The sequence below is a fragment of the Mandrillus leucophaeus genome, unplaced genomic scaffold, assembly GCF_000951045.1.
Source record: "Mandrillus leucophaeus isolate KB7577 unplaced genomic scaffold, Mleu.le_1.0 Scaffold116, whole genome shotgun sequence".
In the NCBI taxonomy this organism is placed as follows: Eukaryota; Metazoa; Chordata; class Mammalia; order Primates; family Cercopithecidae; genus Mandrillus; species Mandrillus leucophaeus.
Window position 1 is genome coordinate 4,389,238 of NW_012099876.1, and position 22,359 is coordinate 4,411,596.

General features: G+C 42.3%; 2 protein-coding genes across 4 annotated transcripts in view; one reads left to right on the forward strand and one right to left on the reverse strand.

Moving 5' to 3' along the window:
• Window positions 1-7,281, reverse strand: part of MKKS (McKusick-Kaufman syndrome) — a 29,700-nt gene extending 22,419 nt beyond the window's left edge. For 2 of the 3 annotated variants that reach the window (XM_011998733.1, XM_011998744.1), the window contains exon 1: window positions 6,941-7,281. The gene's annotated coding sequence lies outside the window, so the exon portion shown is untranslated. Of the gene's footprint in view, window positions 1-4,581; window positions 4,823-6,940 lie in introns of those variants that run through there. The other variant, XM_011998738.1, reaches the window with a different exon arrangement.
• Window positions 7,282-8,127: 846 nt separating this feature from the next.
• Window positions 8,128-22,359, forward strand: part of SLX4IP (SLX4 interacting protein) — a 198,141-nt gene continuing 183,909 nt past the window's right edge. Inside the window, exon 1 of the mRNA XM_011998755.1 lies at window positions 8,128-8,282. The gene's annotated coding sequence lies outside the window, so the exon portion shown is untranslated. The remainder of the gene's footprint in view (window positions 8,283-22,359) is intronic.

Genomic DNA, 22,359 nt, shown 5'->3' on the forward strand with positions numbered 1-22,359 from the left:
AAGCAAGCTTCCTAGAACTTCCCAAACAGCTGGATCTAGCTATCAGATTATTCTATCTAGCACAGTATTGGTTAAAGCCATCAAGTTTTTGTATTGCTTCCTGCAAAATGAGGCCTAAAACAACCTGGATGCTGGGAATGCTACATCAAAGGTTCTCATTTTGCCTATCGGGCTTGCTGGGCGCCATCTGCTGGTCTTCTGGACACAGTGTAAAATGCATTCTTTTTGGTCTTAATTGCTGTTCTGATTAAAGTATTTGAAAAAATTGTAATGTTTAAAAACTTCCACTGAATGTAACTGAATCATGAGGAGAACATTAGATAGAATATTAAAAACCAATTAACCCAGCTCTTGTGATTATGAAACTTTATGAAGTTTACTGGAATTGTACTATGCCTTTTCTTTTACAATGACAATGCTGGCTTTAGGTATTTGTGAATTCTTCATTTCTGAATTCTCATCACCAACATTAAAAAGTTATTTTTATCCTCGATTTTTAATACAGCAGTTTGAATTGTGGCATTTTTTGGGTGTACACAATACAAAAGACTGCACGTGGTCTTCAACTGTGCCTATGCAATGAACTGACATGGTAAACAGAACAATCGTTTTCCTTTTTCTTTTCCAACTATATCACCTAAAATAATACTCATTTTGCTGGACTTCTCCAGTCTTGTAAAAACACACACCCCAAAAACAATACTGTCAATTCTTAATGAACTCATGGATCATAACTGAGTTCCAAAGTTTCCATTTTGTAAATCCTACCACCTTCCCCACCAAACCACTCAAGGTCAGCTTCTTAGTCTCCTTTATCCAAGAGCCAGGCTGCTGACAGCACAGCCAGAATCGGGAGTGAATATGCAGTCAGAAGGCCGAAACAGGTATGCATAAGTATCTTATGTCTTTTGCTATTTCCCCCTGTCCATTGCTGTGAATTAGTGTATTTGTAAATAAAAAATATACTGAAAGCATCGTAAGTCTCATATGGGGGTTTCACTAATTGTAGGCAGCCTCAAATACTAAGGAAGTGATTAACAACTAATGAGAAGTGAAAACTAGCTTACCGGCAAGCTGTGGTTTATCAGAATGGTTGTAGTAGTTTATAAGAGTTGTCTAAGAATCCTATCCCCTTTCACTGTTTTTACACCCTGGCTGCCATTTGATGCTGGTGATTGACTGGTGGAGGAGAGGGGAGTAGGTATCATGCAGATAGCCAGATTGTTCCAGATCAAATACCTAGATGATCGGGCCCTTAGTGCTACAGCAAACACTTTATGTGTTCCTGGTATGTTCTGAATCCCTAAAGAGCCCATTTCTACCCTTCATCATTTTCAAGATTTTAATTGTATGCTCCACCTTCATTTCTGCAGATAATCTATTGGCCAGAGGACATTATGGCTATTTAGGTATGAACACCTCTAACTTGCTGTCCCCATATATAAAAACCTATGCACCTTAGCTCTCAACTAAATCTGTTTCCAGCTGGGCACGGTGGCTCATGCCTCTAATTCCAGCACTTGGGGAGGCTAAGGAAGGTGGGTCACTTGAGGTCAGAATTTTGAGACCACTTTGGCCAAGACGGTGAAACCCCATTTCTACTAAAAATATGAAAAATTAGCTGGATGTGGTGGCGTGCACCTGTAATCCCAGTTACTCGGGAGGCTGAGACAGGAGAATCGCTTGAACCCAGGAGGCAGAGGTTACAGTGAGTTGAGATCGTGCCATTACACTCCAGCCTAGGTGACAGAGCAAGACTCTGTCTGAATGAATAAATAAATAAATAAATCTCCTTGCCTGCTGTCAGAAGAACTGGTATTCCTACTACCTATCTTCCAGTCCCACTTTCTACTGTGTCTTCGGGATTCTAACTTCATTATCCCCTCTCGTCTACCTCCAACCCTCCACTCTTAAGGGCCTTTCTCCTTTGCATAACTATGACTATTTTTCTCCACTGAAAAGAGTCAAAAACAAATTCCCTAAGGCGACTGCCCTTTACCAGTTTTCCTTCCCAGTACTATACAATCTCTTTCCTTTCAAATAATGCATCTTTTCCTAGAGTCACTTCCCATTCCATCTTCAAACCCAAGCAATCTGCTTTTGTTTCATTCTCCACAGAAAGTGTTCTGACCATAAAGATCACCAATCCTTCCCCTTACATAATCTCTCTGTAGCCTTTTGATGTGTTGTTGAGACTCCTAAGTACTCAGGACTCTATACTGCTCCTTCTTATTCTCCTTTAATAGCCTGCTGGTTTCCATCCACCTATTCATCCTTATCAAAGATATGTCTTTGGTAGTCTTTGTTTCCTGGGCGGTCTCATTCAATCCCCAAACTTCTGTGATCATGCATCCACTCTGGCTCTCACACGTTCATCTCCAGCTTAGACCCACATAATAAACTGCTACTGTTCACCTTTGAACTAACCGTCCCCACAAATAGTCTCAATTCATCTCATATAAAAACAAATCCTCTTTCCCTCCAAATCGCTGTTCCACCTGGATTTCCTGTTTCGTTAACAAAAAGCATTATCTACTAAGCCATTCAATTCAGAAATCTGGATATACTGGACTCTGCCCTTTTCCTCATGCTCCTCCTCAACTCACTCAGCACATCCTGCCATTTGATATGAGTGTTTCTTTACATAATCTCTCCTCCCTAGGGTCACAGTGCAGACCCTTATGCCCTCTCACATGCCCTCCTTGCTTGGATTTCAGTGGTTCTCAAAGTGTGGTCCTCTCAACAGTGCCATTCGCATCACCTGGGAATTTATTAGAAATGCAAATTACCAAGCTGCCCCTGACCTACTGAGTCAGAAACTCTAGGGTGGGGTCCAGTAATCTGTGTTTTAATTAATTCTTTAGGTAATTCTGAAGCTAAAGTTTGAGACCCACTGTTCCAATCTACCTCCACTAATCCATTCTCTACACTTTCAATATAGCCATCTTGCAAAAAAAAAAAAAAAAAAAAAAACCAAAAAAACCAAATCTGGTTGTATTCTTGCTTTGCTTAGAAGCCTTTAGTGACATTTTTGACTAGAGTGAAATCTAAATTTCTTAGTACAGCAGAAAGAAAAATCCACTAGGATCTAGATTCTGCCTACCAGTTTTCAGAAAGTCAAGCACTTTAAATCATTTTTAAGAATGCATTGTCATGTAGTGACTAAGGGATGAGCTGTGGACTCATACTACCTGGCTTTCCTGGCTTTGAATCTTTACTTACCACTTTACAACTGGCTGTGTGGCCTTGGATGAGTCACTTAATCTCACTATGCTTCAGTTCCATCATGTGTACAATGTGAATAAAATCGTCCATATCACAAGCTTGCTGTGCAGTTATCACAATACTTGGCACTTAGTCTGGGCTCAGTAATTGTTAGATATTATTATTATTTTGATTATGTCAAAACGAAAAAAACATTACTGGAATTAACCTGTAGTATAGCAAGAACAGGAGAGGATTAGAATTAATGCCCAAACTAAGGGAAGCGGTCCCCATAAAGCAGGGCCTGCTTCTTTGGGCAGTTTCAGTTCATTAGTTATGAATAAAAATACCCAGAGTCTCGAGAGAGGTTCTGAGGTCTTTGGGGTTTGACTAGGGTAGAGTGAATCTGGTAATCAGATTCTAGCATATTACAGGACAGATAATAGTCAAGCTTCTAAAGTCAGAGCCAGGAAAGCTATGAAGAAAGTCAGAAAACTGATACAGAGCAAAGCAGCAAAGACAGGGTGAATAATTTCAGGTTTATTTCTCTAATAACAGTTAATAGGGCAGCTAAGTGATCAAATGTGAGAATCTTATGATGACTGAAACTTGGTCTATGTTTTCAGACATGCTGTTGGTCACTCAACAGCAAAAGCATTGAGTAATGGTGAGAATCAAATTCTAACTCCCATCACAAATTAGTTATGGTCTTGGACAAATTACTTCTCTCCTGCCTCAATATCATGATCTGAAACAGGGGGCCACATTATGAAGACAACGATATACATTCATAGCTTAGTGCAGTGCCTAGCATGTGGGAAGTGCTCAGTACACGGCAGCCATTACTTTTATCGGGAGTATATTATCTTATACAAATCATATATAAAAATAGGCACCCCTGGAGGTTCCTGCTTGATCGAAGCAATTACATATTATCATCGAATATTTTGACTAAAATTGGGTTCTAACTTATAAGGCGAGGAAATATTGTAAAGACAAATCCAAACACAGTCATGTATCCCACGTTCACATCATTTAGGGATTAGCAATTTTCACTTCAAATATGTATGAGATTAATTCTATCCAAATGCTCACGTAGTGTCTATTATGCTAGCAAGACTTTTAGGCTCAGGGGGGAACTACCGAGAAGAGTAAGGCATGATTCTTGTCCTCAAGGAGAATACAGGTTTGAGAAGAAAATGGGACAATCTTAATAAAACATAGTTCAATGCTGTATAGGATCAAAAAACCAAACCAAACTCCCCCCAAAAAACTGTATAGATCAAGTCTTTACCAAGTTGACTCATTTTTCAAAATTGTAGTTCTCATTTTTTCCTCTATCCTCCTCTGAATTAGTCTCAATCCATTTTTACTTACTCCATCTTTAGTTACTGCAGGGACTCAAGATCTAGAAAAACTAGTCACTGCCACCCACTGTAACAGAAGGTAGCAGCCACTTGTCTTCTCTGCTATATTCCTAGTGCATAGCAGAAAAGTAGAGAATCTTGTTCCCTTTGTTCCACAGAGGATGGCTTATTCTTCTGCTTCAGCTCTTAGTTCAGATGTCACCTACTCAGAGAGCCTTTCTCTGAGCACTTAACCTAAGTGTTTTCCCTCTCCCTCCCCATTATTCTCTAGCACATGTGTTTCCTTCAAAGCCCTACCTTTGTGGTGAATGCTGTGATGTGCCACCCTGACCCTTCTAAGGAATGAAAGGCTTATTTCTCCAGATCCTGGAAGTGCTGAGACAGACCTCAAGGGCCAGCCTCTGTCCATGATTGATTTGGCTGAAGAGAGTTGAAGTTAGGCCCTTTCCAGGGCAACAGACATCCAACGACAGATCAGTCAAGGGGTATAAAGGCCTGGCCCTTCCCTTTAACTGTGAAGGCCCAGCCCAGCACTAGAGTTCCTGTGGGATCGGTGGAGAACATCCTTGAGACTTCACTGCAGCCTAACTTTTTCTATCTGCCCAATCCTGCTTCCTTTCTTCCTTGGTAATCATCCAAAAAGTCTTCTCTAGTAAATGTCCTGCCTCCAAATCTCCTCAGAGTCTGATTCTCAGGAAACCCAACCTAGGACAATCTAGAAACATCTTGTTCAATATCAAGGTACAATCACCTCTCAGCATCTGGGGGACTGCATCCAGGACCCATGATGGATACCCAAATCCAGATGCTTAGGTCCCTGATTTAAAAATTGTTTATTAGGCCAGATGTCGTGGGTCACGCCTGTAATCTTAGCACTTTGGGAGGCCGAGGCAGGTGGATCACCTAGGGTCAAGAGTTCAAGACGAGTCTGGCCAACATGGCGAAAGGCTATCTCTGCTAAAAAATACAAAAATTAGCCAGGCGCGGTGGCGGGTGCCTGTAATCCCAAACTACTCGGGAGGCTGAGGAAGGGAGAAATGCTTGAATTCGGTGGGGGGCAGAGGTTGCAGAGTGAGCGGAGATCAGCCACCGCACTCCAGCCTGGGCAACAGGGCGAGACTCTTTGTCAAAAAAAAAAAAAAGTGTAGTATTTGTATACAACTTACCAAATCCTTCCATGTACCTTGAATCATCTCTAGAGTACTTATAATACCTAATACAATGTTAAATGCTATTTAAGTAGTTGTTACACTGCAGTGTTTAGGGAATGACAAGAAAAAAGGTCTGCACGTGTTCAGTACAGATGTAACCATCATTTTTTCCCCCAGAATATTTTTGTTTATTTTTTAAAATAGAGTCTCTGTCGCCCAATCTGGAATGCAGTGGCACGATCTTGGCTTTCTGCAATCTCCGCCTCCAGAGCTCAAGTGATTCTCCTGCCTCAGCCTCCCAAGTAGCTGGGATTACAGGCACGCTCCTCTGCGCCCGGTTCATTTTTCTGTACTTTTAGTAGAGACCGGGTTTCGCCCACGTTGGCCTGGCTGGCCTCAAACTCCTGACTCCAGTGATCCGCCCGCCTCGGGCTCCTAAAGTGCTGGGATTACAGGCGTGAGTCACCAAACCCCACCGACCCAGAATATTTTCTATCCGCAGTTCGTTGAATTCACAGATGCGGAACTCATGGATAGGGAGAGTATTGTTTATCCCCCATAACTAGAACAAGGAGTCAGGACCCTGCACGTCCATCTTGGTCACTGCTGTATCTACTAACTCGGCAGTGCTGTAGACACGTGTATATCTGTTCATGGATAAATTGACGATGTTAATGAATGAATGAAATGAAACCGTGATATTGAGAGTCTCTGAAACAGGATTTGAGTATCATCTGGGAGGAAGATAAGCATGACCTTAGAGGGTCATCCCTACAAGATCCACAGCCCTGCAAGCCCCGCGGCTGCTTTCACGCAGCTGGCAGGGCCATGCTGCACAACGGCTCTGACGCCGTCGGAACGCCGTCCCCACCTCCCGACAGCCTGGGGTACACCGTGCACCCTTCAGACAGTCACGGGGGGGCACACGGGGCTCCTCCCAGCGAGAGACGGGACGGGAAGTCACAGGTCCGGTGTAGAAGACCTCCTCGCCGCCCGCATCCGTGCCTACCGCAACATTTACCATCGGCAGCTATTTCAGAGGTCGGTCTTTCGCCTCCTACAGAGAGCCAGCCTCCTCCTTGTCCCCGCCCTCAAATATCCTTCAGTGAGGACACCGGCGACCTTTGGGGGTGGAGAGGGAGGCGCCTACAAGCCCCTTCCCCTCTCTTCGGCCGGTCAGAAAGCGGGCTTTTCCACCTAAAGTTCCAGCGCTCTCACCTGCCCACCAGCCGCCGCGCCGCCCCAGGCCGCCGCCAGCAGGCCCCAGAGACAGATCTCAAGCCGCCGCTACTGCCGCGGATCCCGGCAACCTTCGCGTAGCGCTGGGGCACGGAGCACGCGCAGCTCTGCGGTCGGCGCCGGGCCGCCCGCACTCCGCTTCTCCGGGTTTTCCATGAAGCTCCAGTCAACTGCGGCCGTCACCGGAAAAAACGGGGAGCGAAGTTTATTCAGTGTATATTCGAGCAAATAGTTGAAAATGAAATTTTAAAAGAACGCATACAATTTAAATAACATATCAAAATGGTACAGCTTCTGCCTTCTGGTGAGCGCTTAACAATGATTTACTGAATGAATGAAAGAAGTAGTCCACTACCCTCTGCTCTTTGGCCTGACATGACCAATCACAAAACGCTTGGATTTTTGACTCAGCGCCAGTATCCCGCCTCTCTGTGCGGTTGTCTCGAAAATCAGGAGTTACCCTCCAGTAACTTCCGGGATCGGGTTTGGAGAATGGACATGCGCCGTGAGAGCTAGTTGCCTTCTACTAAAGCATCCGCCCTCAGTTCTTCTTGAGGGCTGACCCGGAAGCGAGGACTTTTACAGCTCGGTACTCTTCATAGCTTAGATAATTCATCCGTTATTTCCCCATCCTGCTTCTGGGTTCCAGGACAAACCTTTTATTCTCTTTTAACATTAAAAAAAAAATCGAGGAAGTTATGTTCAAACATGGCTATTTTCATTAAAGTTTATCCGGCACTGTGAAAGCTATCTTTCTTTTCCCATAATCTTTCGCACCGAATATATGTTTCATTCTTGAACTAGTCATTTTCCAATGTTAAGAAGACATACCACAGAAAAGTGGTTTTTTTCTCTCGATCAGTTTAACTGCTAGCACTGTGAGTTACCGTGATTCGTTACTTGCTAATCATAGTCATTGGGTTCCCAGCCTTTACATAGCCTGCGTCCGGCGCCATTTTTGTTTTGGGCCCACTTTGAAAGCCGCGATATTCTGAACAGAGGCCATTTTTCTTTTGGGCAGATTCCACGGGCCATCGAAGTGTTTCGCTGCCATCTTAAATCCTGGCGGTGGCCTCAACCCAACAGCGAAGCTGCCCAGATCATCTTGTGTTTGGGCGGCGGCTGAGTTCACAAAAGCGCGCGAAGACCCTGGGAAGTAGGAAGTAGGCGCGAAAGTGCTTCCTGTAAGCTTCTGAAGGTTGGCTGCAGCGCCGGCTACCTGTGTAGTCCGAGTTCCCACAGCCAGGTACTACTCCACCAGTGACCCTGGACAGTAACAAAACATATAAAAGTCCGAGCCCAAACCCCGCCACCATCATAGGTAAGCACATGGACCTCTGACAACCTCAGATGTTCCTTCAAGTGAACTGAACTGTCTGTCCATCTCCTCCCTCCTGGTTTTTTGCTTTGAGTTTTTGAGACTTTTCCGAATCCTTCTCCCTCTACTTCCACCTTTCTTCATTGTTTTCAAAAAGCCAAAAAGTTGCTAAACATCAGGGTGCCATGAGCATGGGCTTTAAGGTGGAAATACTATTCAGGGAAGTTAACTTTATCTTCGGAGAAAGGGAATGCAGTAGATGGGCCAGGTATTTGTATCAAATCATGGCTACCTGCATCCAGAAGTACAAATACCTCCCCCTTCCCAGACATTTTTGGGGATGTGACGTAAATACAGATTGCGTTTGTATATACTTCCCATTCATTCATCTATTCAGTGCATTTCTTGAGTACCTAGTTTGTGCTAGGCCATAAGGATTCAGCAGTTAACTAAAAATTAACTCATGGAGCCTACACTTTATCACCTTGACATCTACTAGGTTGAGACAAATAACAGTATTTTATGGTTCTTAGCACTGCTAGACAAGTATTTGCTTTCTCCTTCCCCTGAACCCTGTTTTTTAGTTTTAGTTTTTAATTTTTTTTGGCCGGGAGTAGGAATTAATGGTATTGACACTTACTTCTTGGATCCTAGACATAACGATATTTGTAAGCCAGTTGGCTAGTGTTACAACCAATATTCCAGTTACTTAGGGCCTTGTTGTTTAAAGTTTGGTCCACCTACCAGCAGCATCAGCATCCTCTGGGAGCTTGTTAGAATTACACTTCATGCCTCACTCCAGAGCTGCTGAATCAGAATCTTCCTCAAGAAGGGCACCTTAAAGTTCAAGGAACATTGATTCAGGGCATGGGCTAAAGATACAGCCCTTTCTTTCTTTTTGCTTTCTTTTTTTTGTTTGTTTGTTTCCCTTAGATGGAATCTCATTCTGTTGCCCGGGTGGGAGTGCAGTGGCGCGATCTTGGCTCACTGCCATCTAACCCCCTCCCCCGGCCAGGTTCGAGCAATTCTCCTGCCTCAGCGTCCCCAGTAGCTGGGAATACAGGCGCGCGCCGCCATCACCCCCGGCTAATTTTTGTATTTTTAGTAGAGACGAAGTTTCGCTGTGTTGGCCTGGCTGGTCTCGAACTGCTGACCTCAGGTGATCCACCCGCCTCGACCTCCAAAGTCCTGGGATTACAGGAGTGAGATACCGCGCCCGGCCTGGCCCATTCTTTCTTCAACCCGTGCTTCTTAACCAGATTCACAGTGTATTATCAATTTATTCCATGTTCTAAATGCAGCGGATATTTGACAGGTTTTTCTGTGCTTTTAGTTCATTGACTTGTTGTTTGGGCATCAATTTAGCATTCCAAAAAGTTGAAAAGAGATTCTGTCATCCCAATATACTTTTATGTAACTTCTGTATGACATAACATCCGAAATGTAGGGTTTTCTCTGTAAGTCTTAACATCCAATTTACCACTGGCTTGCGTTTTTTAAAAGAAGTTGTTTACTGTGCTTCTTGCTTTCTCATATCTTGTATGCATATGTGCTTTTAATTTATTAAAAGTTGAACTCAAAAGTTTGCATGTGGACAGCAGTTCAATACTGACTTGGAAAACAGTGGGCCTTGGTTTACCAAAGCTTTTTGTGGCACCTTGCTTTCTTCTGTCTTCCCATTTTGTTTTATTTCATATATGTTTTTATTTTTTGAGACAGGGTATAACCCTGTTGCCCAGGCTGAAGTGCAGTGGCGGGATCATAGCTCACTGTAACCTCCAACTCCTGGGCTCAAGCCATCCTTCTGCCTCCGCCTGTCAAAGTGCAGGATAGCGGGTATTAGCGACCGCACCCAGCCGCCCTCTGTCTTTCTGTAATGAGAAATCTAAATCAAGAGTTCTCGACCTTGGCTGCACATAACATTCACCTGGGAGCTTTAAAAACAGACTCCAGACCTGTATCTGCAGAGATTGAGACCCTCTGGATGAAATTAAGGAGTCAGTAAGGAGTATGAGAAAACAGAAACAACTTTTACGTTTTTTGTTGTTATGTTCGATTTTCTCTCCCTTATGATGTTACTTAAAATAATCGGGATTTTGAAAACCATGAAAAGAATTGGATTAAGAATGTAAGGAACCAGCTTCCCAGTAACTGGTCAACTTGCCAATTATTTGCTTTGTGTCCTAAGAAAGTTGTCCAGCCTTTCTGCTTCTCCCTCCATCTATTAATTGGGAAAAGAAAATAAGGCCACTGTTGTTTTTTATTTAGTTTCATGTAGTGTTGCCAATTGTAGTGAATATTTATATTCTGTGAGTGTGAGAAAGAAAAGTATTTTACAAGTGCAATATTCGTTGCTTCTTGTGTTAACATCCCTTATATTGTGTGTGGCAGTAGAGCGTGATGGGTTAGGAGATTAACTCTAGGGCTAGACTCCCTGGGTTCAAATTCTAGCTCCTCTGTTTATCAGCTTTGTGACCTTGATCAGATAACTTATCCCTTCATTACCTCAGTTTCCTCATCTGTAAAATAGGGTTGATGTGAGTGTTAGATAAATTAATATAAGAAAAATGCTTGTAATAGTGTCTAGCACATAGTCACAGCCATGTAAATATTAATTAACTATTGTTAAATTTTATTATAATTAAATTTCTGGGTTTTAAGGTTTTGTTTATGCATGCAAATCACCAGGGGAAAGGTATTACAGTTCTGTGACTTTTCAGGATATGAGCTTGTTTGGAAAAGAGGGTGATCTAAACACAATATACCAGGCCAGGAAGAGGATTTTTTTTTTTTTCTGTGTTTTTTAAATAGCTTTATTGAGGTATAATTGTTATACAGTTAATGCACATATTGAAGTGTACAATTTGATATGTTTATGCCAGTGAAACCATCACCTCAACAAGATAATGAAGGTATCCATCACCCCAAAGAGTTTCCTCTTGCCCCTTTGTCATCCCTCCAGCCACTCCTCTTCCAGGAAACCTCTGATCTATCACTGTAGATAAGTTTGCATTGCATTTCCTAGGTGGTTTTTTTTTTTTTTCTGTCACCCAGGCTAGAACGCAATGGTGCGATCTTGGCTCACTGCAACCTCCGCCTCCTGAGTTCAAGCTATTCTCCTGCCTCAGCCTCCCAAGTAACTGGGATTACAGGCACCCTCCACCATGCCCGGCTAATTTTTCTTTGTATTTTTAGTAGAGATGGGGTTTCACCATGTTGGTCAGGCTGGTCTCGAACTCCTGACCTCAAATGGTCTGCCTACCTTGGCCTCCCAAAGTGCTGGGATTACAGGAGTGAACCACCATGCCCGACCGCATTTCCTAGGTTTTTATCTAACTGCAGTCTTGGAGTATGTGCTTTTTAGGGGGTAGGGGTTAGTCTGGCTTCTTTCATCATCATCATCATCATCATCATCATTTTTTTTTTTTAAATTTTTATTTTGTTTTAGAGAGGATCTTGCTGTGTTATACAGGCTGCTCTTGAACTCCTGGTCTCAAGCGATCCTCCTGTCTTAGCCTCCCAAAGCGCTGGTATTACAGGCATGAGCCACACCATGCCTGGCCATCATAATTATTTTGAGAACCATCTTTGTTGTTGGGAGTTTCGATAGTTTATTCCTTTTTAATTACTGAGCAGTATTCCATTGTGTAGATATATAATAATTTGTTTACACATTCACCAATTGATGGACATTTGGTTTGTTCTTATTTTTACAATACTCATTCTCACATTGCTTTGTTCTTCTCTAGCTTATTTTAATTAAAAAATTTTTTTTCTTTTTTCATTTTTTTGAGACTGGGTCCCACTCTCAGGCTGGAGGGCAGTGGTGTGATCTCAGCTTGCTGCCGCCTCCACCTCCTAGGTTCAGTTGATTCTCGTGCCTCAGCCTCCTGAGTTCAGGTGATTCTCGTGCCTCAGCCTCCTGAGTAGCTGGGACTACAAGTGTGCCCCACTGTGCCTGGCTAATTTTTTGTATCTTTACTGGAGATGAGTTTTTGCCATGTTACCCAGACCTGCCTCAAACTCCTGGACTCAGGCAATCCTCCTACCTTGGCCTGTGAAAGTGCTGGAATTACAAGTATGAGCCAGGGGCCTGGCCTGACAATTTTTTTAGAAGTTTAATTATTTGGTAATGAAGCCTTCTGTGTACAGTGAAACCAAGAGGTGATAGTTGTAAAGCATGTTTGTATTAAAACTTCACCTTTGCTGTTACGTAGTTTATGAATTAATGTTTTGTGAATGAAACGCGGCTTTTTAAAAATGCAAAATGTGTGCATTGACTTTTAAGTGTATTGTTAGTTCTTGACATGTACATGTCTAATCATTTTAAGCTGTATTAAACCTCAAGTCTACTTTTTAGAGATTGAGGACAATAGTTCATGCACATGAAGAAACCTACTTATTAGGTAGCAAAGTAGAGAGCTATAAAGCCAACCCTATAATGTTATAAAACTCCCCTTTGTCAGGGAAACGGGGAGTACCACTTACATTTTGAGTTGATGTAAGTGTATTTCTAAAGTCTTTTTGCTTCCATTATGTAAAAGCAGTTACTTGTATTTATTTTAGTATTGACGTTTTGTGCTTGAATTAATCAGAGGTGGTTTAAAATTGGATTTGACTGATGTTAATTATAGGATAATATATACAATATGGCTGTTACAATATCTTGGACATAGAAATTCATTTGTGTCACTGTTGATTTATCATCTACTTAGAAAAGATTGGACTTTTTTTTTTTTTTGCATTTAAAAATTATTCTGGGCCCAGTGCGGTGGCTCATGCCTGTAATTCTAGCACTTTGGGAGGCTGAGGCGGGCAGATCACTTGCGGTCAGGAGTTTGAGACCAGCCTGGCCAGCATGGTGAAACCGTCTCTACTAAAAATACAAAAATTAGCTGGGCATGGTGGTGCACACCTGTAATCCCAGCTACTTGGGAGGCTGAGGTGGGAGAGTCGCTTGAACCCACGAGGCAGAGGTTGCAGTGAGCCAAGATAGTGCAACTGCACTTCAGCCTGGGCGACAGAGCGAGACTTTGTCTCAAGAAAAACCTAGAAACTAAAAAATAAATACAAATTATTTTTAATTTATGTAAAATAAAATTATTCTTGGGTATGTAGTTTTCAGAGTTTTAATCAGTGCATTGAGTTTTGTAACCACTATCGAAATCAGCACATGGGATAGTTCCATCAGCTCCTTCCTCCCCAACTTCCCTTCTGCCACCCCGTTGTAGTGCCCCTTACCCCTTCACCTTTGGCAACCAGTGATCTGTTCTCTATCATAACAGTTTTTGCTTTGAAGTGATTAGATTGTAAAACTACTTCATTAATGATTATCAGAACTTTTTTTTCTATGTAAAGGTGACTGGAAAACATTAGTTTTCAGAGTTCTTGGGTTACAAAGTGGATTGATCATGTGCTATTTGCTTGTACTCTTGTTAAAATGATTCTGTTTAACAGACTGAGCACCCACTGTGTATCAGGCACTAGGCTCCATAATTATATATCTGATCTCATGTAATCCTTACAGGAGCCTCGAAATAGAAACTGTTGTTATTATCCCATTTCAGAGGTAAGAAAACCACAGAATTAAAGGAGTTGAATAGCCTGCCTCAGGTCATACAAAGTCAGAGTTTGAAGGGATGAGTTTTACAAGAACCTAAGGACATGTACCACGTGTGGGTGCCTATGTCTGTTTCTGACTAGCTATTAAATAAAAACTAGATTCAGGCTGGACACAGCGGGGTCACACCTGTAATCCTAGCACTTTGAGAGTCTGAGGTGAGTGGAGTGCTTGAGCTCAAGACTTAGAGAACAGCCTGGGCAATATGGCAAAACCTCATCTCTACAAAAAATACAAAAATTAACCGGGCATGGTGGCTTACACCTGTAGTCCCAGCTACTCGGGAGGCTGAGGCAGGAGGATGATTTGAGCCTGGGTAGGTTGAGGTTTCAGTGAACTGTGATCACGCCACTGCACTTCAGCCTGGGCGACAGACCAAGACCCTGTCTCAAAACAACAACAACAACAACAACAACAACAACAACAATGAAAACCTACTAGATTTTGCCTATTAGTAAAGCATCCCATGTGGTGGCTGGTGGGTATTTTCTGTGGGCACAGCAGGAAGGGGAGGCTCAGGTCATGGGTCAGCTGACTAGGTTGAGAGTATAGAGTAACTAAAAGGACTGTTCCATGGAATTATTCTTGGTAGAGTATCAATGTTTGACTTACATTTAGTGACAAAGGATTTTTAAGTTCTAATTTTTTTGTTACTTGCATTATCCTCTTTCCATTGTTGAAGCTGAATTTTTTTTTTTTTTAATAAGTAAACTGGCATTCAGAATTACCATCTGAATAATAACAAAAGCTGATTCTTTTTTGCACTGAAGTTGCCTTTCAGACTTTATCTGAGTAGTCACCAGTGAAGCCTTCGCTCATTTGTCGTTTTTCCTCCGTCTTGTTAAGTTTGTGATTCATTCCTTGATACTGGTTGTTTTGGTGATAAGATTGGTGCATGTGTTGGGAGAGGACAACAGTGAAATGATTTCTCATTCTTGAATTATAGCTGCAACTTCAGAAATTCTAGGGCCTTTGCTGTTTTCTGTTTCTGTTCCCATAACTAATGAAAGTTCTTTAAGATGATAGAAAGAAACATAATAATTTCCTAGATAAAATTTGAAATCTGGAGATTAGAAGCCTAAAGTTAATTTCTGGTCTATTTAATGAGAGCAGTTGCTTGTGACATAGGCCAGCAATCACTAGAAAGAAGACAAATGTGAATTTCAGAGTGCCTTAGATTTTCCCACAGAATAATCTAGAAGGTCATTGACTTTCTTTATTAGAGTTTATCTCTGCTTTGTATTTAAATGACAGGACAATCTTGTGATACTGTTTAATCTACTTCCATTCCCTCCCCAAATTAATTTTTTAAGACTCTTAGGATCTTTCTCGCTCCACTAAAAACACACATGTAATCATATTTTTGGTGGGGTCATACCCTATCAAAGTCTCCTCATTGTGAAAGAATGCTTGTTTTCAGGCCTCAGAGAGTGGACTCAAGAATGCACAACAGAAGATGAGGCATCATTTTTAAGTTATAATATACTCTAACTTCTCAGCATACTGACATAAATTATATACTTTCAGATATTTGGAAAATCGATCTTTTTGGGTTGTCCTACACTTCTTAAAAACAGGCAACAAAATAAAACTGTCACTGAATTTAGACTTGAATTTCCAGCTCTGGTAGCAAAGGCTTTTTAACATTTATTCTGTAAACCTGGGCACTGAGCTTGCTGCATCCTCCTGAAAGCAACTTTGAAGGCCTAGGAAAATAATCATTTAAGATGCATTGTTGCTTTTTGTGTGTGTGTGCACATTTGCTTTTTAATGATCAGTTAAAAAAATTTAGAAAAGCCTCAGGATGTTCCTGATTTAAAACTTAATTAACATAGAAGCTAATAATATATTTTTCATTTAAATGAACGTTAAAATGCCAGTATTTTAAAGACAAAGAATTTTATGCACCGAAAACATCATCTTTGTGGTATAAACTTCAACCATACCTCTAATCTGTTGCCCATTATTTTCAGTACGAAACACTAAGATCTTCTGGGTATGTGTTTATATGAATTACAGCTCTCAGCTTTGGTTGTATGATATATATAACTGAAGTGTTATTTATTTGGTGAAATAGGTCCAGAGTGCTTGACCTCTTTTTTGGAATGCTTACTGTGGAATTTGGAATTTGGGGACAGTAAAGATACATTGGATAAATAGGTATAAATCTAAAACAAAAACAAAAAACCACAGTCTGATTTAGTAACTTCGGTGGACCCAAGTCAGCAAAGTTTTAATGTATAACTGTACCACACCCCAAGTATTAAAGAGGAGATGAATGGACCCTGTCCTTGGGAATCTTATAGTCAGGGAGAGGACCAGATTTAGGTGTAATTCAGTGGGCTAGGCGTGAGAGTAGAGGTGGTTCAAATGTGTCCCAGAGAAGGAGGAATTCACTTGGTTCATAGAAGGCTCCAAGGTGGCATCCGAGTTGGGTCTCAGAGGATAACTCAACTTGCCTTAGGAGAGGACATTCCAAGTGCAGCATGCATGGGTGAAGGCAGAGAGAAATGGAGTTGCCTGTTCAAGGACACGTGCCAGGAGTTGGTTATGTGGTGGCATTACAGGTGTGAAGTTGCCTGTGCCATAAGATGGAGGTTTGGACAGGGGCACTGATATGGTTTGGATTTGTGTTCCTGACCAAATCTCATGTTGAACTGTAACTGCCAGTGTTGGAGGCGGGGCCTGGTTGAAGGTGATTGTATCATGGGGGCAGATTTCCCACTTGCTGTTCTCAGGATAGTGAGTTCTCTCGAGCTCTGGTTGTTTAAAAGTGTGTAGTACCTCTCTCTTTGCTCTCTTCATCCTGCTCCAGTCATGTAGGACATGCCTGCCTCCTTTTGCCTTCCACCATGATTGTAAGTCTCCTGAGGCCTTCCCAGCCATGCTTCCTGTAGAGTCTGCAGAACTGCAAGCCAATTAAACCTCTTTTCTTTATAAATTACCCAGTCTCAGGTAGTTCTTTATAGCATTGCAAGAACAGACTAACACAAGCACCGACAAAAGGGCTTGTGATGCTGTGGGAAATCCTAGTGAAGAGTTTTGAATAGGGGACTCATGCTTAGACACCTCTAATGTTGGGTTTGGGGTTGGGGAAGTACAAGGATAGAGATTAGAGGTACTTTAAGAGGCCGTAGTTGTCTGGGGTGTCCTCAGGATAACCCTTTTTTGGCGTCTGGACCTCCTGGCATCACCATGTGTTTTAGTCTGCTTGTGCTGCCGTGACAAAATACCTGAGACCGAGTAATGTATAAACAATAGGAATTTATTGCTCACAGTTCTGGAGAATGGGACATTCAAGATCCCAGCAGATTCACTGTCTGGTGAGGGCTTTCTTTCTTTCTTTTTTTTTTTGAGATGGAGTCTCGCTCTGTCACCCACGCTAGATTGCAATGGCGCGATCTTGACTCACTGCAACCTCCGCCTCCCAGGTTCAAGCGATTCTCCTGCCTCAGCCTCCTGAGTAGCTGGGATTACAGCTACTTTTTGTATTTTTAGTAGAGATGGGGTTTCACCATGTTGGTCAGGCTGGTCTCGAACCCTTGACCTCGTGATCCACCTGCGTTGGCCTCCCGAAGTGTTGGGATTACAGGTGTGAGCCACCGCGCCCGGCCTGGGCTTGCTTTCTGCTTCAAAGATGACACCTACTTGCTGTACACTCACATAAGGTAGGGAGGCTGGGGAGCTTGTTTGAGCCTTTTTTAAAATAAGGGCACTGGTCCCATTCGTGAGGATGGAGCCCTCATTACTTATCACTTTCCAAAGTCCCCGCCGTTAATACTATTACATTGGGCACTGGGTTCCAACATATGAATTTGGGGGGATACCAACATGTAGACCATAGCACCGTGTTGTGATTTGATTTTTCCTTCTCATGGGAGGCGGACGGGCCCATCCATGACTGTCATCTGTTCCATCCCAGGTAACAGGCTGTGTGCATGTAGTAAGGGAAGAGAACATGTGTTCGCCACAGATTCTCTGGCAATTGGTTCTTCTGTGTTAAGATATCACAACTAATTGGGTTTTGTAAAAGAATAGTGAGGGACATGCCCCTCAGCTCCCAGAGGATATGAAAGTCTCATGGTTGGATGTTGCACAGTGGTTGTCAAGGCCTGAATAACGGAAGGGATGAGAAGACTTTCCTTCCACCCCCTACTGCCTTGCCAGACCTGCGGAGACTTCGTTGGGAGGCAGGGGCACCTTACTCTGGGCACCACCTCTGCCCATTTTTCTGTTGGATTGTTTTTTCTTTTTCCTTTTTTTTTTAAGATGGAGTTTCGTGCTTGTGACCCAGGCTGGAGTACAATGGCGCGATCCTGGCTCACCTCAACCTCCACCTCCTGGGTTCAAGCGATTCTCCTGTCTCAGCCTCCCGAGTAGCTGGGATTACAGGCAAGTGCCACCACGCCCGGCTAATTTTTTTGTGTTTTTAGTAGAGACAGGGTTTCTCCATGTTGGTCAGGCTGGTCACGAACTCCTGACCTCAGGTGATCCACCCGCCTCAGCCTCCCAGAGTGTTGGGATTACAAGCGTGAGCCACTGCGCCCAGCCTGGATTGCTTTTTCTTGGATACTTATGTTTTGCTGGTTACATGTCTTACAAATATTTTCTCCCAGTTTATGATGCCTCTCCCCCCATTTCTTTATGATATGTTTTGATGAAGAGACGTTTTAATTTTTTTAAGCTTTTATTTTGAAATAATTATAGATTCACAGGCAGTTACAAAAAAAGGTCCAGGGAGGTCCTGAAAACTGTCATTCAGTTTCCCCCAGTGGTAATATATTGTGTAACTGTAGTACAAATACGAAAACTAGAAAATTGACACTGGTTTAATCACTGTAGTTTATTAGAGTTAAGCAGTTACACATGCATTTCTTTGGATTTGTACAATTTTATTACATGTGTATGTTCATGTCACCAACTTCACAATCGAGATAGAGAAATGTTCCGTGGTTCCATTGCCACAGGTTCCCTCCTACTACCTCTTTGTAGCTACACACTCCTCTCCCATCCATAACCCTCTGGCAACCACTCATCTCTTCCCCACTTCTATAATTTTATCTCATAAATATTATGTAAATGGAATCATACAATATGCAACCTTTTGAGATTGCCTTTTTTTTTTTTTTCCAAGACAGAGTCTTGCTCTGTTGCCCAGGCTGGAGTGCAATGGTGCGATCTTGGCTCACTGCAAACTCTGCCTCCTGGGTTCAAGCAATTCTCCTGCCTCAGCCTCCCAAGTAGCTGGCATTACAAGTGTGCGCTAAGATGCCTGGCTAATTTTATTTTTGGTAGAGATGGGGTTTCACCATGTTGGCCATGCTGGTCTAAAACTCCTGACCTTGTGATCCACCCACCTCGGCTTCCCAAAGTGCTGGGATTACAGGTGTGAGCCACCATGCCCGGCCGATGAGACTGCCCTTTTTTTTTGAGACAGAGTCTTACTCTGTCACCCAGGCTGGAGTGCAGTGGTGTGATCTCAGCTCACTGCAACCTCTGCCTCCCGAGTTCAAGCAGTTCTCTTGCCTCAGCCTCCCGAGTAGCTGGGACTACAGGCATGTGCCACCATGCCCAGCTAATTTTTTGTATTTTTAGTAGAAACAGATTTCACTGTGTTAGCCAGGCTGGTCTTGAACTCCTGACCTCAGGTGATCTGCCCTCCTCGGCTTCCCAAAGTGCTGGGATTACAGGCATGAGCCACCAGGCCTGGCTGAGATTGCCTTTTTTTTTTTTTTTAAACTCAGCCTGTTTCCTTAAAATCCATCCAAGTTGCATGTATCAGTAGTTTATTCCCTCTGCCTGAGTAATATGCCAGGGGATAAATGTACTGTAGTTTAACTGTTCACACGTTGAAGGATGTCAGGGTTGTTTCCAGTTTGTGGCTGTTAAGAATAAAGTTACTATGATGGCCGGGTGTGGTGGCTCACGTCTGTAATCCCAACACTTTGGGAGGCCGAGGTGGGTGAATCGCGAGGTCAGGAGTTCAAGCCCAGCCTGGCCAAGATGGTGAAACTCTATGAAAAATACAAAAATTAGCCAGGCGCAGTGGCAGGCGCCTGTAATCCCAGCTACTCGGGAGACTGAGGCAAGAGAATCGCTTGAACTTGGGAGGGCGGAGGTTGCAGTGAGCAGAGATCAGGCCACTGCACTCCAGCCTGGGCAGCAGAGTGAGACTCTGTCTCAAAAAATAAAAAAAATTAAAAATAAAGTTACTATGAACATTTCTCTGCACCCTCACCAGCATTTGGTGTTATTATTTTTTATTTGCCTTTCTGGTAGGTGTGTAGTGATATCTTGTTGTGGTTTTATTTTGCATTTTCCCATGGCTAATGTTGTTGAATAGCTTTTCATATGCTTTTTTACCATCTGTATATCCTTCTTGGTGAGATATCTGTCATTTGCCCATTTTCTGATTGGACTGTTGCTTTTTACTATTGAATTTTGAGACTTCTTTACATACTCTAGATAGAAATCCTTTGTTGGATATGGATTGCAAATATTTTCTCCCAGTTTTAGAAAAGTTTTAATTTTAATATGGCCAAAGCTGTCATTCTTTTTCTTTATGGTTTATATTTTCTCTGTCTAGTTAAAAAACTCCTTTATGATTTTGAGTTCATAAAAATATCCTCTGAAAGGTTTTAGTTTCGCACATTTGAGTTTTTAACCCATCTGTAATTGATTTTTGAGTCTTGTATGAGATAGGGTTCAATTTAATTTTTTCTCAAATAGATATGAGCAATTGTTTGACCACAGTTTATTGAATGAGTCATCTCTTCATTTCCCACTAATTCACAGTGCTGCTGCCAGCATGCATCAGTTTCATAAATGCATGCATTGGTTTCTGGTGTGTGGAGTCTGCCCCTTCTGCCTGTTTGTCTGCCCGTTTGCCAGTACATTAGTTTTTATACCTTGCATTGTAGTAGTTTTGGTAAGACAAACCCCATCTTTTGTTTTTGTTTTTATTTATTTTCTAGATGTGCCTTGATCTTTTTTACTCTTTCTCAGTTTCCCCGTTCAAGTTTGTAGTTGGAGTTGCATTAAATTAGTAGATCAGTTTGAGGATGTCTTGAATATATATTTTCATTTTATTCCTAGATACTTTTTATTTGTGGATGCTAGTTTAAGTGATATTTTAAATTCTACATTTTTTACTTTTTTCAAAGAAGTTGTTTCTACTGATTCATCATTAAGCATTTTGTTACATTTTTGTAGGTGCTTTTTCTAGATTAAGAAAGTCCTTTGTATTCATAGATTTCTAATGTTATCTTTTTATTTTTTTTCTGCTTCTACTGAAATGATTATGGCCTTTTTTCTTCTTCAGTTTTTGTTTTTTGAGACAGGGTCTCTCTCTGTCACCCAGGCTGGAGTGCAGTGGCATAAACATGGCTCACTGCAGCCTTGAAGTCCTGGGCTCAAGTGATCCTCCTGCCTTAGTCGCCCATGTAGCTGGAACCACAGGCTAATTTTTTGATTTTTTTGTAGAGACAAGGTCTCGCTTTGTTGCCTAGGCTGGTCTCGAATTCCTGGGCTCAAGCAGTCCTCCTGCCTTGGCTTCCCAAAGTCCTGGGATTACCGGTGTGAGCCACTGAACCCGGCCTCTACTTCAGTTTTTTAATGTGATAATTTCTCTGGTGTTTAGCAAACCTTGCACTCCTCAGATATCTCACTTGGTTCTGATGTTTGTTTGTTTGTTTTCAAGTAGGTTTGCTAGATTAAAATTGCTTTTAGATTATTGCTTCTATGTTCACCCATAGAATTGTCTGATTTTTCATTCTTTTACTGCTCTTGTCTGGTTTTGCTATCAGCGCTCCATAAAATGAGTGGTGGGATGATTTCCTTCTTACTCTTTTCTCTGAAAGAGTTTGTATACTGGCATTATTTGTACCCTGAACTGTTGATTTTTGGATTCTAGAGGTTTAAAAATGGAGTAGACTATAGAGGTCAACCTTTCCAACTCCACTGTTTTTTTCTGAGGTGGAAAGAATTAAATGCTGAGGCATAAATCCAAGGGACACTTTGCACTGTACCATGACCCAGTGAGTTCATCATTATAGAAACCCTAATCCTGAAGTAGAGGTAATAGTCATTTTATTATGTAAAACAGATGGCTCAAAGCCTTCGCACCAAAGTTCATGCAAATCCATGTAAGAGTGGCTTGAAAAACATCACAATAGCCTCAGTCTCATAGTTTTCTAGGCCCATCTGATTAAGATTAAGAATGGAGTTAAGAAGGCCGGGCGTGGTGGCTCAGGCCTGTAACCCCAGGACTTTGGGAGGCCGAGACGGGTGGATCACGAGGTCAGGAGATCGAGACCATGCCGGTTAACACGGTGAAACTCCGTCTCTACTAAAAATATAAAAAAATTAGCCAGGCATGGTGTTGGGCGCCTGTAGTCCCAGCTACTCGGGAGGCTGAGGCAGGAGAATGGCGTGAACCCGGGAGGCGGAGCTTGCAGTGAG